The sequence below is a fragment of the Phyllopteryx taeniolatus genome, chromosome 1, assembly GCF_024500385.1.
Source record: "Phyllopteryx taeniolatus isolate TA_2022b chromosome 1, UOR_Ptae_1.2, whole genome shotgun sequence".
Lineage (NCBI taxonomy): Eukaryota > Metazoa > Chordata > Actinopteri > Syngnathiformes > Syngnathidae > Phyllopteryx > Phyllopteryx taeniolatus.
This window is the reverse complement of record NC_084502.1, coordinates 8,809,052-8,826,452: the sequence shown is the minus strand read 5'-3', so window position 1 is coordinate 8,826,452 and position 17,401 is coordinate 8,809,052. Positions and strand designations below refer to the sequence as shown.

Sequence of the window (17,401 nt, the reverse complement as noted above, 5' to 3'; positions counted from 1 at the left end):
AGGACACCACAGGGTGGCGTTTCCTCTGCATTTTTTTGGGCTATTTCCGGTAGCTGTTTTTACTTTCATTTCACTAACAAGGACCAAAGCAACAACAATGGCGACCGCGACAGAACAAATGGACCGAGATGACCAGATGGTACGTTTAATTATGCTGCAAAATCGATCGAGAAGGCGGCGACGTAGATGGTATGTAGAACCAATGGGCACGCTGGTACGTCATCACAGCCTGTGACTAAAACTGACCAATCACGAGAGATGATCTCCGCGGTGTTCGACCCGCAGCAACTATTTTTGTCGGGTGCGCGGCAAGATACGCAGAGGTGCTGCGCGGGGCAATTCGTCGGTCACGTGATGCAATGCGGGCGTTGTTGGCCGCGGGAGTATAAAAAGGCCTTTAGCACAGTTGGATTAGGCATTGTTTGATGGGTCATGCCTGGAGAGTGGGGCGGGGGTGGATTTTCAGAGCATTCGATACTCCCACACCATCTCGAAGTTTAAAGAATGTCTCACTTCTTGACCATTTTGAAGCCTGACTTCACATACTTTGTGACTATTATTTTTTTATTCATTCAAATTTATCCATCTTTTTTAACAATATATTAACAATATTCTTTTTTGTGTTTTTTTTTTTGGTGTATTGACAAGACAGTTTTTTTACCACTTTACTCGGCCTTTAACAGTTAGAGTAATGATTGTGTTTTGCAATTGAATAATACACACAATAATTTTTTATCCTATTTCATAAGACCCTGCAATAACAGTCCCGTGATAATGTTTTTGACATAATTTAAAAAGTATGAGAATTCAGACTAAGTGAATTTCATTAGGCTGGTAGCTCTGCAGTCATAGTCATAAATGCAATTTTACGAATAATTGGCATTTCGTTTTTCGGCCCTTTTTCGGTTTCCTCATTTTCGGTTTCGGACAATAATTTTTATTTCGGTTCATCACTACTTTTTCCCCTTTTAAACAGTTCTTTTTACACTTAAAATGCTTTGCAACAATATATATATATTTTTTAAATTACAGACAGAACAGAAAGCTGTGCTTGAGGACCAATTAAACCTAGTGACAAATGTATATTGCCCATAAAACATGATTAAGTACTTACAGCTTGCTGATTCTAGTGTAGAAATATGCTCATGTCAACATGAACGCAGTCGAGAGACAAGTGAGTCCATCAAATGTAATCACATACTGATGTGCTTACTTTGCTAGCCTGCCTACAAACTTGGCTAGGGTATAGTGCGAACACTGCACTCCTTTTCGAAAATCTCATTATTTGTCCCTAACTGAAGTTGATTAAGTGCTTGCCTCGTTTAAAACCATTCCAGCTGGACCCCACCCAGTCAAGGTTCTTCTCGATAGACTCTTGATTTTAAACATGATTGGCAGCCACTGTCGCCGGAATTTTCCGTCTTTGCAGTTTTCACGCATGTGATTGAGCTTTTGGAGAGCGCCGTCACAGTTTGAAGGCACAAAGCAAACATCCTGCTTGGCACAAAGCCAGCATTGTCTCACTATCAGAAAAAAAGGTAGTGGCTCAATGCAATAAAAGCCAAATGGAAGTCTTGTGACAGCAGTTTAAATTTCAATCCTCAATGTGCTTGAAATGCTTCCAGTCACAAGGGATGAGACTCCCCACCAACGAGCAGAGGGCTTTCCCCTGAGAACCAAGCAGCCCTGCTTCCTTTTCCCTCCCTGTTACCCCTCTGTATTTAACACTCTCGTGTTTCCATTAACAAAATGAGAGCTTGTGGAAATGTGAACATAAAACAAGACTGCTCGAGACTCGTCCCTAGAGTTTCATTGTCTTGCCTTTGCTGCTGCAAAAAGGATTACAAGAGGCAGAGAAAACAAAAAGGACGTCCTCTATACTTGTTTTCTTCGATGGGTTCATTCTACCTTTAGAGTGCTGCTGCTTACATTACCGTTGCCTTGTCCATCTTGTACTTTCTGTTGCAGGGAGATAAAAATTAAAGCCTTTCTTTGGGAGTTTATTGTAGATAAACGTGGAGCGGTAGAGGTCATGAAGGTTTGTTCTTAGATGCCGACCGCATTGTATTTGTAACCTAATTAGCAGTAAGGGAGCTCATGGGTAATGTGGATTGAAAGGCGTGCTTTAATTGTTTGTGGCATGTGAAATGGGAAACTATAATGTGTGACTAGCGGCCCCAGGGAATGGCAATCTGGTTGGCAGCTTAAGAAGAGTGTCAGAGAGATGTTAGTACATGTCTCCCTCTGCCCTTCCCAAACATAAACCTCTCTCAGGTATTTGGCCACCAGTGACTTCTCATCACCTTACCTCCTCATGCTGTAAGTGATCCGATGCAGAGGCTTGAGGAAAACCTTGCAGGCATCATGAATGAGTCCTCTGGTTTGTGTATGTTTATGTGTGTGTTTGCTTGGAGTCCTTGTTCTCTGAAAAGCTCTGCAGCACCACCTGATTTGACTTGGTAATAGGGCATTGATGAGTCTTTGGGGGAAATCTAAAATGGCTTGCAAAGCTGTGCGGCCAAGACACACGCACCAGTGTGGGGATGTCAGTACATGAAGCACCAGGATGGCAGAGACATGCCTGACCTGTATTGATGCCTGTCCATGTTATGAAAGCATTGCCTTTATGAATTTATTTTACATTTAAATCACCACGATTCATTGCTTAAATGGCAGTTTTACCGATTTGACCCATGTAAATCAGACTGTTCACTGAAATGAATCCTTTTATAGAGAAGCATCAGCTCAAAACACTACATTCATTATTCACCATTATTAGTACTTGGTTCATTAAAGCAAAGTAATGAAGCTGTTATTACTCTTATGCCATTTGTCCAGTGTTTGATGTTTGCACTTCTATAAGAATGATGTGAGACCACAGATCTTAAATCATTAATTCACTTCATGTTCGCAATTGAAATTGTGGCTACGACAGAGAAAATCCCAGGCTCCAAACACATCATCCACCGGTTGTTGTCACGTCGCCGGTGAAATTTTGTCCTTGTCAAAGTAGAAATAGAAATCTCTTTCTCTTGTTTTCTTTGTTTGGCGCTGATGAAAAGGGGCTGTGACTGTGTGGATGCAGTGATTATAGTTGAAAATTCTACATCATGATTATAGTGACCAAAACCAAAAATCAAGTTATCACTACAGTAATCTCTTGCCTGTTTGCAGTTTGCAGTACAAATTCACCTATTTTCCTTTTTTCCCCCTATGGAACCTATCCTTGCTAAACTTAACTCTTTGCGGTGCTTGCCATATTCACAAGTCATGAAGACACAAACAAAGATTTTCATAACTTGTGTAAATGACTCAGTAAAGTGCAGTAATATTAGTTGTTTTTCACAGAGCATGAAGAATATACAGTGTTTAACACGTCAAATGGTGATGTAAATATATTTCTAGTAAATATATTTCCAAAGGTGCTATTGACATGAAATGTTCACCAGCTGTTGGGAACAATCCAAGTATTCTCTACATACAAAGAAAGTAGAACAAATAAGATCAGTAATTAGGTTGTGTCTAATAGTGTGAAATGACACACGGAATAAGTATTGAACACATGAAGAAAGGGAAATGGAAAAAGGCATGGAAAGCCAAGACAACACCTAAAATCTATCAAAAATCAAACCGCAATCAAGCCCCTTCTCAGTGCAAATGAATATTAGCTGGTTCCGTCCTAATTGATGTCCTACAAAAAGGTCTCATTGAGTCAAGACACATCTCATGATGGGTAAGAGCAAAGAGCTATCCCAAGACCATCGCAAACCTATTTTTGCAAAATATAACTATGGCATTGGTTACAGGTGCATATCTAAGCTTCTGAATGTTCCAGTGAGGACGGTTGGGGCCATAACATGTAAGTGGAAAGCCAATCATGCCACAATAAATTTGCCTCCATCAAGTGCTCCTCACAAGATTTCTGACAGAGGAGTGCAAAGAATAATCATAAGAGTTGTCCAAGAGCCAAGGACCACCTGTGGAGAGCCTCAAAAAGACCTGGAATAAGCAGGTACTGTTGCCATAAGGAAAACTGTGAGTTATGCACTATGCTGCACTCACCCAAAAAACACCATACCAACAGTGAAGTTCGGAGAGGGGAAAATGATAGTGTGGGGCTGCTTTTCATAAAATAGTACTGGTAAACTTCATATTATTGAATGAAGGATGAATGGGCAAATGTACTAAGACATTCTTGACAAAAATCTGCTGCCATCTACGAGGATGATGAAAATGAAACGAGGGTGGACATTTCAGCAGGATAATGATCCAAAACATACTGCCAAGCAAACTCGCAATTGGCTTCAAAGAAGAAAAAAAAAAAGCTGCTAGAATGGCCAATCCAATCACCTAACTTGAATCCATTCGAAAATCTATGGAAAGAACTGAAACTCATGGTCCACAAAAGAAGCCCACAGAACCTTCAAGATTTGAAGACTGTTTGTGTGGAGGAATGGGCTATAATCACGCCAGAGCAATGCATGCGACTAGTTGAACCTGTCATTGCAAACAAAGGCTTTTGTACAATGTATTAACTAAATACCAGTTGGCGTGTTCAATACTTTTCATTTCACATTATTACAGACATGTCTGATCTTATTTGTTCTACTTTCTTTGTATGTATGGATTACCTGGGTTGTTCCCAACATCTGGTTAAAATTTCAAGTCAATAGCACCTGTGGAAATATATGTAGTGAGAAAAATGATGTGTTAAATACTTATTTCAGCCGCTGTATGCCTGTGAGTATTGTCTGTCTACATGTTGGCGCACCATTTATGTTCAAATATCCTACGCTTAAAGGGTTATTTCACCGCGAGTGTTGATGTTATTCGTTGGCCTGTCTATGGCATTTTGCATTGAGTTTTAGCATTAAGCTAGTGGATGGCAAAGTTGTGTAGTTGTTTTAAATACATGGTGTAATTCTGTTTTGTTTAGTTTGGCAGTAAACCTCAACTGGGAATGGCATTAAACAGCTTTTAGCCTTTTTTGAAAAATTGTATACTATCTGCTGAACTAATGCTTGTTGTGAAGTGAGTTAAGTTCACTGCCACCATACAGCGCTCACATATCAGATTTTTGCTCCCAAGTCAAGGCAGAAAAACATTTCGTATCTCGAAAAATTTGTAAGTCGGGTCACTCATATCTCAAGGCACCACTGTGTAAACGTGGTAAACGGCTACACAAGTGACTTAAAATGACGCCTGTGGCATTTTTAACTGCAAACTTGTTTTGGTGTAGAATTTTGGCCGGTGATCAGGGAGATGAGTCAAACGATTTGATGTGTTTTCTGACATGATTTAGCAAGAAATGTGACATTCTGAGCATAGAGAGATTCACATCACAGTAGTAAATACTCGTGTAGTGTACAACCACACCTACGAGGTTGTCAGGCGATGACAGTATTTGTCTGATATAGGGGTAAAGATACTCTACCAATCAAAATATTGCAGTACTGATAGATTTTCCCAGTACTATTCTTTTCCCTCAACAGCAGATTATATCCATATTTAGCGGAGCTCATAGCTGAATGAATAGTGCTCTCAGTGCAGAGAACATAAAAGGTAGCCAAGCCAGGAGTAGTAAGGGAGATAAAAGCAGCTTGGTTTAAGCGCTCTTGTTATTTGAAGCACATTTCTACTGCTGGTGATGGAGCCGCTAACATAATAATTCATCTCCCTGACTTTTTATCACTCAGCGCGCGCACACACACGTTGTACACGCACACATACACACACGCCCACTTAAAGTGTCTACACACAAACAAAAATTTCTCTCAACAGTGCGGGTGAGCCCCGACTAATATAAAAGTGATTCAGAGATGAAATGTTCATCATTCCGCAGTCTCACTGTGGCTATCGAGCAGATGAGTGGTGCTGTGAACAAAAAAAAAAGAGGGGGGCAAAAAAAAACAAGGACTGCCTCACTGGGGCATCGTGTCTGTGTAATCTCCCCGGCTAGTGCTGCAATTAATATTAATGTGCTTTAAAGCGCACTCCAGCCTCCCTCCCTCGTGCATGCACATGTGCTTGTGTGCGACGCAAGGAGGAAGAGCGCAATAAAGCCAACGGGATAAAAGTCGAGGCAGGTTATGACAGTCCTCATGTCAGCTGGACGGATATGTGGATAAAGACATGTGATGAATGTGAATCTCAGCCATCCCGACAGGAAGGTAGCTCTGCCGCGTGTAGGTGTCCACTCGCTGCATCCACCACGACGATGCTGCGGGCGGTGAGCAGCCTGTTTATTTAGTGTTGTTGTAATAATGCTTGACCTTTTCCTGAGTCCACAGCCTGCCCTTTAGCGCCTTAGCCTCTCTTCAAATGTGTGTGTGTGTGTGTGTGTGTCTGTGTGTGTGTGTGAGATGACGTGTGTATGTGTATCACACGAACACACACACACATTTACACTGACACGCACGCAAGTACTGGGAGAGAAACGAGCACCTCCTTCGCAGGGAGCTTCATGGTCTGCCAACTCCTCGAGTGGATTGTTCCAAATTAGTATGCATTAGGTGGTTAGTGCAAAGCATTTAATTATGCAAGATGGCACTAAACTGCCTATGTTATGATTAGCCCAACACGTTACACCCTTAATTCTTCATTTTTCCCCCTGCTCTGTCTCTCAGTGTGTGGGGGTGGTGGTAGGCTGGTGGAGGAGGAGCATGCTCTCTTATTCCCCTTAGAAGCATCCCTTGTATCTCTGGAATTCTCTCTCTAGAAGCATTTGTTATATTTCCTCTCTTTGCGTGTCTCCTTTGTGCGCCCCATGATATTGTTAGATGATTTAGAATTAAGCAGCTTGCTTCTATGCACGTATCCTGCTTTGGTTTTTGCTCGACCGCCTTTCATGGTAGGCAAACCGCAAAAATCTCGGGCAGTGGCGCTGAGGCACTGTGAGAGCGAGGGAGGCCGTCTGTAGTTGCTGAAGAACCCCAGCAGCTCCCCGGAGGAGCCCATTATCCAGAAAAGATATCAAACCATGAATCATTTACGCTCGTCCTCCCCGGGCTTCTTCTACCACTGCACACCTTCATGACGCCCAACTGGCCGGCCACACGCTTTCCCTCTCTCGCTGCATCTTTAATAAATGATAATTGAATTTGATCAAAATTGGCTCCGGTAATTTATGTATTATTGATTATCAACATGTTGCCTCCATCATGGATGAATGTTTTTTTTGTCACTAGTTAGAAAATCAATGGACTGTAAGTCGACTGATTGTGTAATGTATGTCCTGGTGGTGAGTATTCACACTAACGCTATTTTACGTCGTAAATTATTTTCTTTTTGTGTCAGTGCTTAGTTGTGCACCGTTAAAATCATTTTTAGGGCCCAAGCAAGCAGTATAAAGGCTCTCTTGAAATTGCGTCATTCCTTTGTAGATATTATTCTCAGGCCAAATACATTTTGAGGGCTTTCCCATACACAAAACTGCAGGGCAATTGGCAAAATTTCTTGGCACCACCCCATGGATTTTGTTGTTGTTGTAAATCTATCCTCCTCGTTACACTTAGGCCCACCGCACGCCGAGTGAAACGGCTGAATGTGACTGACCTGGTCATTCGCGAAAAAAATACACTCGGCGACTCACAACTGCACACCAGATGACTGACCCTGTCACTTATAGCAACCCGCTACAACGGAAAAACTGCAACCCCTTGGCGTTCTTATTTGGAAGCAATGTTTTGAGGCGCTTGTATTATTTTTGTATTGAACCACAAACATAGTACGATTGTGAAGGAAGAAGCGGATTGCCCTGGCTGCTGTAGCTCGATTAGAATAATACACAGAGAGGAAACGGGAGAGCTCAAGGAGAGCCTGTCAATGTTTGAGAGGCTGTTGGCTGCATTCCTTGACTGCACCCATGCATTTTGGTGACAGAAACTCTGCACACTTTGCTTTTTCAGCTACAGTTGCATGAAATTATATAGTAATATTGCAAAACGCTCTATCTATCTATCTATCTATCTCTATCTCTATCTCTATCTCTCTCTATCTCTCTCTCTCTCTCTATCTCTCTCTATCTCTCGCTCTCTCTACACACACACTGTATTGGGTGTGGCTCAGTTGCAGCCAAATTGTGAAATTTATGTGACACGTCACGGCATTTTTTATTTTTTATTAATTGGCTCTTACATCTGTGACATTGCGACATCTTTTACCTGCAGTTAAAATTTCAATTGGCAGCAAAGCTAGTAGCCGACGGTTGGCCACTCATGAAAACTAGTTGCTCACACACTGCGTGAAAAGTTCAGTCAGCCGCGTCACTGTGTGCGCGACGGGCCTTCGGAACATGCAATTTTGAAAATTGTAAATTTAATTTCTACTATGAATACACTCACACAGTGAAACAGGAAGTATAGTAGTGTGGTTTGAAGCGGCCATTTTAGGTTCATTTTGTCCATTTCCAAGGGACCTTTCAAAAACAAACTTGCCCTGTCCTTCAGCTTTTTTCATCAATTGCTACTAAATTTAAACCACATATACTTGACAGATGTGTCACTCAAAAGAAAAAAAAAAAAAGAAAAACGCCAGTGGATTCAAAGTAGACTGAATGTCTAAAGAAGTTAATTAGTGCCTCACTGCTGACATGAATGTGTACATATAATCACTCTGCTCTGATCTGAGCTAATTCTTTCCTACTCTCTATACTTGCCTGGAGTCCTCCGTGTAGTATATCTCCTGACTTTGATGGGAGTGGGGATGCAGTCTTTATCACATGTAATAACTCATCAGATATAAACTCAATTAAAAGACAATATGCATCTCCAAATTGAGATAAATTAACGATGACTTCTTTCTGCTAAAACAGTTAACGCTTTGTCTGGAAGAAGATCAAAGCTAGGGTGATAGACTGGAAAGCCATGATGTGACAATGATGTCAATGCATCACCAGAAACTTACAAAGCGCCCCGTTAGCTTGCTATGCTGTCATCACTGTGCTGCCCACAGCCTTTAGGAAGCCTATTTTTGTGGTATCTGGATCGCTGTGACATTCTATGGTGGCTATTTCCCACTGTAATTCACGCAGGTAGGCGGCGTGTTTGCATAATGGTTAGCACTGTGTTTTGTAGGACGTATCTGTACACCAGGGCATATAATACCATGTATTTGGTTTTATTTTTTATCATACTTTCTCCTATGTATGACACATCAGACTATGTAATTCCTTTGTAACATATTTGGTACACAGACAGATGTCATATTGCATTAATTTCCTTGTTTCTCAATCAATATCATTGCAATACAGTAATACCCACTTTTTGCGGTGGGTAGGGACCTAGCCCTGGTGCGGATAAAATAGAAAATAGAATGGAAAAAAACGCAAGCAATTGAAGGAATGTGACTGACCTGGTCAATCGTGAAAAAAAATACAGTTGGCAACTCACAACTGCACACCAGGCGACTGACCCTGTAACTTATACCAACTCGCTGCAACGGAAAAACTGCAACCCCTTGATGTTCTTATTGGGAAGCAATGTTTTGAGGCACTTGTATTATTTTTGTATTGAACCACAAACATAGTACGATTGTGAAGGAAGAAGCGGATTGCCCTGGCTGCTCTAGCTCGATTTTAATAACACAAAGAGAGGAAACGGGAGAGATAAAGGAGAGCCTGTCAATGTTTGAGACGCTGTTGGCTGCATTCCTTGACTGTACTGGACTGTATTTTGGCGACAGAGACTCTCCATTCTTCGGTTTTTTACAGCTAGTGATGGGACGCACAACACTGGCACGTCAGCACTGTGCCGAGCACACAAGAGTGAAACCCCGTATTGGTGCGTGTATCGCTTTAAGAAAAAAAAAATCATGTGACCTATACAGGAAGTGTGTCGTTTGGATGTGCCGCGCCAAGTTGTGTTTATAAGGAAACAAACTGTGTCGACATGTTGCGGATTTGTTGGATGGAGTTTTGCTGTTACTGTTGTATTTTGGATTTTTGCTTGCCCTCACCTTGTTCCACTGACTTCATGGATCGTTCCAAGAAGTTTTCCCCAGTCTGGAATAATTTTGATCTTTTGATGCCAAATAAGGTAAATCTTTCTCTCCTTTGGGCGTTGTTTAATGTTAGTTTTTTAATTAAATATGTTTGTACTATTTTCTGGTAAGAGGTTTGAATTGTTTTCAGATAAATTAACTTTTTATTTTATTGTTGTTGAAGTGTCGGCTCTGCTCCACAGAGCTATCTTACATCAATAAGAACACTTCATCAATGCTCAGGCATTATAGAGCTCGGCATGGCAATGAAGAATGGGCAGATACTCGTGTGAGTACCCCAGGTATGTTGAAATTCTCACAAAAAAATTGAATTTTCAAAAATAGTTGATTACTCACAAAAGGCTTTGTGTGACTGTAATATTGTTTGTCAAAATTACAGTCCTTTAATAAGCTTTTAACGAAATATTTGCTTTTGGCTTGCAGTTCCTAACAAGCAAGCAGTGGATGAGGCTGTGGTCAACATGATCATCAAACACTGTCAGCCACTCACTATTGTTGACAATGAGGGATTCAGGGAGCTCCTGAAGTTTATCAACTCACACTTAAATTTTTATGCTCACCATCTTCATCTGTACCCTGTGAGAGTTTTTTTCTAAGGCAGGGGAACTGGTGTCTAAGAGGAGAAATCGCCTTGGAGCAAAGACGCTTCAAAAACGTTTGTTCCTCAATAAAAATGCATAAATCCATTTTTAGTCTTTTATTTCGTATGATTGAACACTTACGTTAACAACATTCCATACATAAGAATTTTAACTGCATTTTATTACAGACAAATTTGCTATATTTTACATACCGACTAATTTTAACATGTACACAAACAAGGTTTTAAGAAAACTTTAAACTCTTCTCATAAACAGCTCGGCAAACAAATTGAGTAAATGAAATTATACAATGATGAGATCATATTTTAAGTAAAGGACTAGCGATTAAATATTATTTCACAGGCTGATGTTGGGTTTGCAGCATGCAAGCTTTTCCATCTTATTTCCATTTTGTTTACCTGCAATGATTTTAGAACCACTGCAGGGGTCACTATTGAGTGTCCAACACAGTGTCAATACAGTGCCGACACAGTTTGTGTCAGTTTATTATCATCCCATCACTATTTTCAGATACTCTACATGAAATTATATAGTGTTCTTGTAAAATCTACATAAAATCAATCCCCCCCCCCCAAGATGTTTATATAATATATTAATAGTTTCAACTTTAGATATAGCACAAAGTTTGATCCTAAAACAATTCATCTGGTTTTAAATTCATTTTACAACAGTAGGATTGACTGAACGTTATCCTAAAAAAAATCACTTACAGATTATTTGATTTTGAAAAAAATGTGCCAGACGTGTGCCTCTTTGCAACCTATAAAAATACTGATCGTCAAGCAATACGGAGATCTTTGTTTTTTGTGAGCTTTTATTTCTTTAATAGCCACTCAGCAGAGCAAAAACATACATTTTCGTTTGTTGGTGTGCTGTGAGATTTTTCTCTTGTAAAATGGGTGCCTTGGCTCAATGATGGTTGTAAACACAGGTATGCAGTATCTGGCTGTTTGGGTAGTTGATCAGAGTCCTCAATTTGTTTGAAATTTGCATGCTATTGACAACGTTTCTGATCAGATTGCATTGGGAGTCTCTAGTTAAGGAGTCATTTTAATTTCGGAAGGACTGGGTGCACATTGTGTATTCTCACTATGCAGTCTGCCGTAAGGATGGTATTGACGTGTTTGTCTGTGTTGTTTTCGCTGCTCAGTGTTTTGTGTGAAAGGTGGATGGGGCATGAGGGTTAATGTGGTGGAAAAGAGTGATTTAGGTCAGCGGTCGTGTCTGCATCTGTCACTCTGACAGGCTGGTGCTTTACGAGGCTGTGTGGTGTTGAATAAAGGCGAGCAGGAGAGACAAGTGAGGAGCGAGCTGGCGCGTTTCAAATGGAAAGGAGGTGAAACCTGACTCGACGGCGATTTGTGCTCTCAGCGACAGGCGCGCCGATACAAGCGGCCGTTAGGTATAAACCTAATCAGCTTCACCTCTTTATTGAGGATCAAGACGTTAGGCCTCTGCAAATAAGTGATTGTCTCCCTGCCTTCCTCCATGGTTTTATCCCTCAGGCCCGTCGTCATCTCACTCTCACTACATCTCCCTCCCCGTCTCTCCATAACCTCTCCTGTGTTTCGTCATCCGCTCAGTCCCTCCATTTTTAGTCAGGAGTGCACTTCAGTTTCTGTGTAAACACCACAATTGCTGATGAGGAAAAGGGCTGCCATCGCTGCGCAGGGACCAGAGGAGCCATTTTGTGTGTTACTTATTAATGCGTCCGTCACTTTTAAGCGCTATAGTGTCATAATCTATCTGCACCTCCTTGCTTGTGATTTTATGTATTTTTGCAACATGCTAACAATGCGTCAATCGACTTGTATGTTTTATGATGGCTAAATAATGTCCCCCATAAATTTGAGTGAGAATCCGCACTCAGCCTGGACATTAACTTCTTTTTATCATTCTTAAATGAATGAGGGAACGGGGTGAATATATTTCTCTATGTTCGGAACCCCTCTTACAATGCCAATGTCACATTTAGAAAAATGACTCCCTTAGCTATTAGTTGATGTACTACTGTTTTTCTTCTGGTTACAAACTAATTGATAATTAATCAGCAGTGCCACTGTTGTTTTCAGTAGTGCACTCCATTTTGCCTCAGATTACTTCAAGACATCGTTCCTCAACAATCAATTGTCAGCTCATCAGAATGTTTTGCCCATCCTTTGCCTTTGTGTTCAGGCAAAGGCTATTCAATTACGTGCTTTAAATCACACCAGTGTGTTCTCTTTTATACCCCCAAAAATCGAGTAATCATATGAGAGATTAGGCTGGATTTGCGCAAGATTGTTCAAGTGACAGTGACGATTTTTTTGGCACAGTTATGCGTCATTGCAGTCTGAAGAGAAAAGAAAATGCGTGTAATCTGATGTCCTCTACCTCAGATCAGCGTTAGACCCCTTGCAAATGTGGTTTCAAGTGCGATAGGTGGCAGACATCTGCCAGCGCAAGTGCAGCGTAAATGCAGTGGTTAGCTCCACAAACGCACCCTAGACAACATAAATAAACACATTAAAAACACGTGCGGTAAATCTAAACTACAGCGAAAGCATCAACCATTAAATATGATGCCCATATGGTCCAACTGACGGTGCTCAGCGGAGTAATGTGGAGGTTACCCCTCATTAATATGTATTATTGTTTACTTTGCCGTGTTGTCACCGCCAGGTGTTGATGTAAACACATTCTTATTAAATGGTGTCACCTAATAATGTACATGGAGATATTTACAAAAAAATCTGCCATACACATACAGTGGGGCAAAAAAGTATTTAGGCCTCCACCACTTGTGCAAGTTCTCCCACTTCAGAAGATGAGAGCGGCTTGTAATTTTCATCATCGGCGTTTGTTTCAGTTTGCTAATAAATTCTTTAAAAATCAGACTGTGATTTTCTGGATTTTTATTTTCATTTTTCTCATATTGTCTCATAGGTGAGGTATACCTATGATCAAAATTACAGGTCTCTCTCATCTTTTTAAGTGGGAGAACTTGCACAATTGGTGGCCGACTAAATCTAAAAAATTTTTGCCCCACTGTAAATAGGGATTTGGCACTTGGACCTGTAGTATAAATCAAGCCCACATCCTAGATTGTAGCAGTTCACTCAGTCATTTTACAGGTAGCAAACATTTAAGACATGGCGGCAGTCTCGTGATTTAAAAAAAAAAAAATATATATATATATATATTTTTTTTGTATTTAGATGGGAAATTGTTATTTTTTGAAATGTATGACCTGCTGTCATGTTTATAGCAACTTGCTACTTTCTCGCTGCTCTCCTTTGTTATGTGAGGCCAACTGCTCTTTGGAGATTTTAGTCTAAACGCTTCAATGTATTCAATGGCAGCCCGTGGCCTAATCAGCCGGAGCGCAATCGTTGTCAACCAATTGCGTTCCTCTTGACCTCCCACATGGAGGAAAACTGCACTGGCTCTCCATAGCGCCACCCCAATTACTGCAGTGGTAATGGTGATAAAGAAGGCTCAAATGAAAATGGCTGATTGACGAGGACACACACTGCTCATAATGGGATTATAAGCAAGGTAACGGTAATGGTGTTAGCGGCCTCTGCGGTGCAGTGGAATTGTGAACACTGAATAGGTATTTTGTGATTTATTCCCATCTGCATCCTATATTTTAATGTGCACCTAAGCACTGTCCTCATGGGGCATCTCCAGCCCAACCCCGTTTTTCGACTTATGCTGCAGTGTCAAGGGGCGCGTGTGTGTGTTTAACAGGGCTTTTATGCTTATGCGGGCTGCCATTGATGGCGTCGCTCTCACTCTGGCGCTCTCATTTTCTCGTGACAGCTGTGGGATCAGAACAAAAAGCTGTCAATTTCTAAAGCAGCAGCCTGCCTTATCCTTCTCTCTCGCACGCGCGCACACACACACGCACGCACAACTCTATGAATGGTAGAATTAAGAGGTAACTGTGCCAAGAATTGCCACTCAAAGCCTATTTTTGGTTATTTATCATCTGTTATATTAAGAGGAGAAAAGCTTCACATTTGTGCCATGTTACCTAGGAATGAGCATTTCATTCTTGAATTTCTGAAACAGAGCAGCTCCTTTGGTCAGCTCACAGACCCCTTTTGTTGTCTGACAACATTAACGGAGGCATAATTAACCTTGGCAGCTCCAGTGGCCGGTGTCGCCGTCGACACGATCCAGCACTTCCCGTTGAGAGCTCAGCCAGTTATTGATTTATTTATATATATATTTTTTGTACCTGCACGCATTGGACGCTGGTGGATACGTGCGTGGCATATTACCAGCCTGTGCCTGAGGGGGCGCCCACCCCAATTTGATTCTGCCTCCCGTTCTCAGCTGCTACATAGCCATGCCTGCCCAGGCCAATGCAGAGCAAATCTGACTGCCCCGTTTTCTACTCTCCCTGGCAATTTATTAAAGGGAATGCAAGCTTTTTGCCCGTGCCACAGCGTTTTGATTTTCGGCACCAGCCGACGCTTTCATGGTAGATGAAAGGCAGCGTTCCGCTGAACTCAGCCGCTCGCTGCATCTGTATTTACTGCGTCACTCACCCTGCCTCTGCTAAGGGAGGAGAAGGAGAAAATGGAGGATAGGCTGCTGCATTCATGTGTTTTTACATTGATGTGTTTCATCCGGGAAAGAAGTGGTGGACAGAGGGTGAAGAGTGAAGCCGTCAATCAGCCCTTTTTTTTTTTTTTTTTTTTTTTTACACGCTTGTTATGAACACTGTATTACTCACATAAAAACTGTCAAAGGAAGGCGTTATTGCTGTGCTTGACATTTTTCCCTTTTTTTTTTTTTTTTTTTTACACTCAGCCCTGACTGTAAAATACAGAAGTGTATTGCATTCACTTGGATAAAAAAAAAAAAAAACTCCTGTTTTTCTGAGTAATTTTTTTGAGGGCTTTGTTTTTCTGACTTTTTTTTTCTGTTTTTATGACAAAAAAATTTTTCACCTCTTTTTCTGACTATTTTTTTTCTTTTTTTCTGACTAATTTTTTTCCACCTATTTTTCTAATTTTTTTTCTGTTTACCATATCTGTCCAACTGATTCTGGACAAACATTGCTGTATCTAGCTGATCTGAACTTTCCTCCTGAACAAACGCAAAGTCCGCAGGTGCCTGCGTAATGTCGACAAACTAATAACAATACCATCTATGTGACTCAAAGACAGGAGTCTCCCAGTGTCTTAAACCCATATCAAAATAAAATTTTATCGGCCTTCTCGGTATCGGCGGATAATTAGCATTTTTTGCTGATCGGCTTTAATGTCATAATTCGCCGATCGGATCAATGACGTCATTGATCGGCTCCGCAAAAGACATTTACTCCGCGTCACCATCGTGCACGGTATATTTTAATCCAAAAGCTAGTTTATTTTTCGACTTGTCGCGGGTCTTTTGGCGTAGACCTGTAAATATCTGACGGCCAATAAAGTTATTTAAAAAATAAAAAAAAACTAAACCGTTTAGGTCCTGAATACATGAATGAAATGATAATGCAATATAAACCCAGTCGGGCTCTGAGATCGACAGACTCGGGTCAAATAGTGGAGCACAAAGTCCAAAGCAAACATGGTGAAGCAGCATTTAGCTATTATGCTGCACACAAGTGGAATCAGTTGCCAACAAAAGTGATGTCAGCCCCAAGTGTGCATGTCCCCCCCCCCCCCCCCCCCCATGCTTTCTCGAGCATTTCCACTTTGAAATTACATTTCTTGCACTGTACGCTGTTTTAATTGTATTTTTATTTTATTTTTTTCCTCTTTGTTTTTAAATGCTTTTAATCATGCAAAGCACATTGAGTTACCTTGTGTATAAAATGCGCTGTGTATATACATTTGCTTTGCTTTACTTTACTAGGCTCTCCAACATGCCATGTTGATTTCCTCATCATTTCCTTCTGCTTGAACTCTGCAAGGAGTTGCCCTTCTTCAGGGTCACCCACTCAATGCTGTCGAGAAAAAAATCATTAACCTAACTGGAGTAACATTTGTATTGATTCCACTGATGTACTGTAATTGCAGTTTCGAGAATTTTCAGCAGCAGAACCTGTAAGGTCGAACGGAATCCTTTTCAGGGTCAAACTGTTGCCATAATAAAACCTACTACTGTAAACCGAGCCCTGCTGTGAATGTTGACAAAAATGAGGGCTGTAACTAAAGATATTATAATAATCGATTAATTCGTCAGTTATTTGTTTTGATGAATCTGATGAAAAACAATTTTTTTTTAAATTTCTATCCCGTCGTTGAAAAACAGGAAATTATTTCAAATTGAAAGTGCAGAAAATACACAAACACATTGGTTATGATTCAATTACTGGTTTTGTCTGTAACATCCATCAGAAAATAGGCAAAAATGTCGATCATTGTTTTCGAAAGTAAAAGATGTTTGGAAATGTCTTATTTTGATTAAACTCAAAGGTGATCAATCTGCTTTCATGGAGGATTACAGAAATCTGAGAATATTTACTGCTGAGAGGCTGAAAATCCAAGCATTTGGACAATTATTAAATGATTAATCGATTCTCAAAATAGTTGTCGATTTAATAATCAATAATTTGTCAATTAATCGATTGTTACACTTCTATAAAAAATATTGCATCAATACTTTAAACCATAAATATCAGTAAACTATGATCTCTAAACACTCTAATATCATTTTTAACTCACATTACCCTTAAAAATAAATTATAGATGATTTAAATAATGCCCCGAAAGTGCTGCGAAAACTCTGCGTTACTTCCGCTAACAACCCAGGCCAATTTAGCTCCTCTTGACACACAGTTTAGTCTGTTGGTCGATTATTTC

At 40.6% G+C, this 17,401-nt stretch overlaps 1 protein-coding gene and 1 long non-coding RNA gene across 3 annotated transcripts in view; both read left to right on the top strand.

Moving 5' to 3' along the window:
* Window positions 1-17,401, top strand: part of rerea (arginine-glutamic acid dipeptide (RE) repeats a) — a 165,655-nt gene that overhangs the window by 15,591 nt on the left and 132,663 nt on the right. The window lies entirely within an intron of this gene.
* LOC133476614 (uncharacterized) lies at window positions 6,303-10,685 on the top strand. Of its 2 annotated transcripts, none has more exons than XR_009788188.1 (3): window positions 6,303-10,034; window positions 10,163-10,280; window positions 10,423-10,685. It is a non-coding gene; the product is annotated as an uncharacterized LOC133476614 (long non-coding RNA). The 2 variants fall into 2 exon arrangements; XR_009788151.1 differs by having other exon boundaries at window positions 6,493-10,034; window positions 10,182-10,280.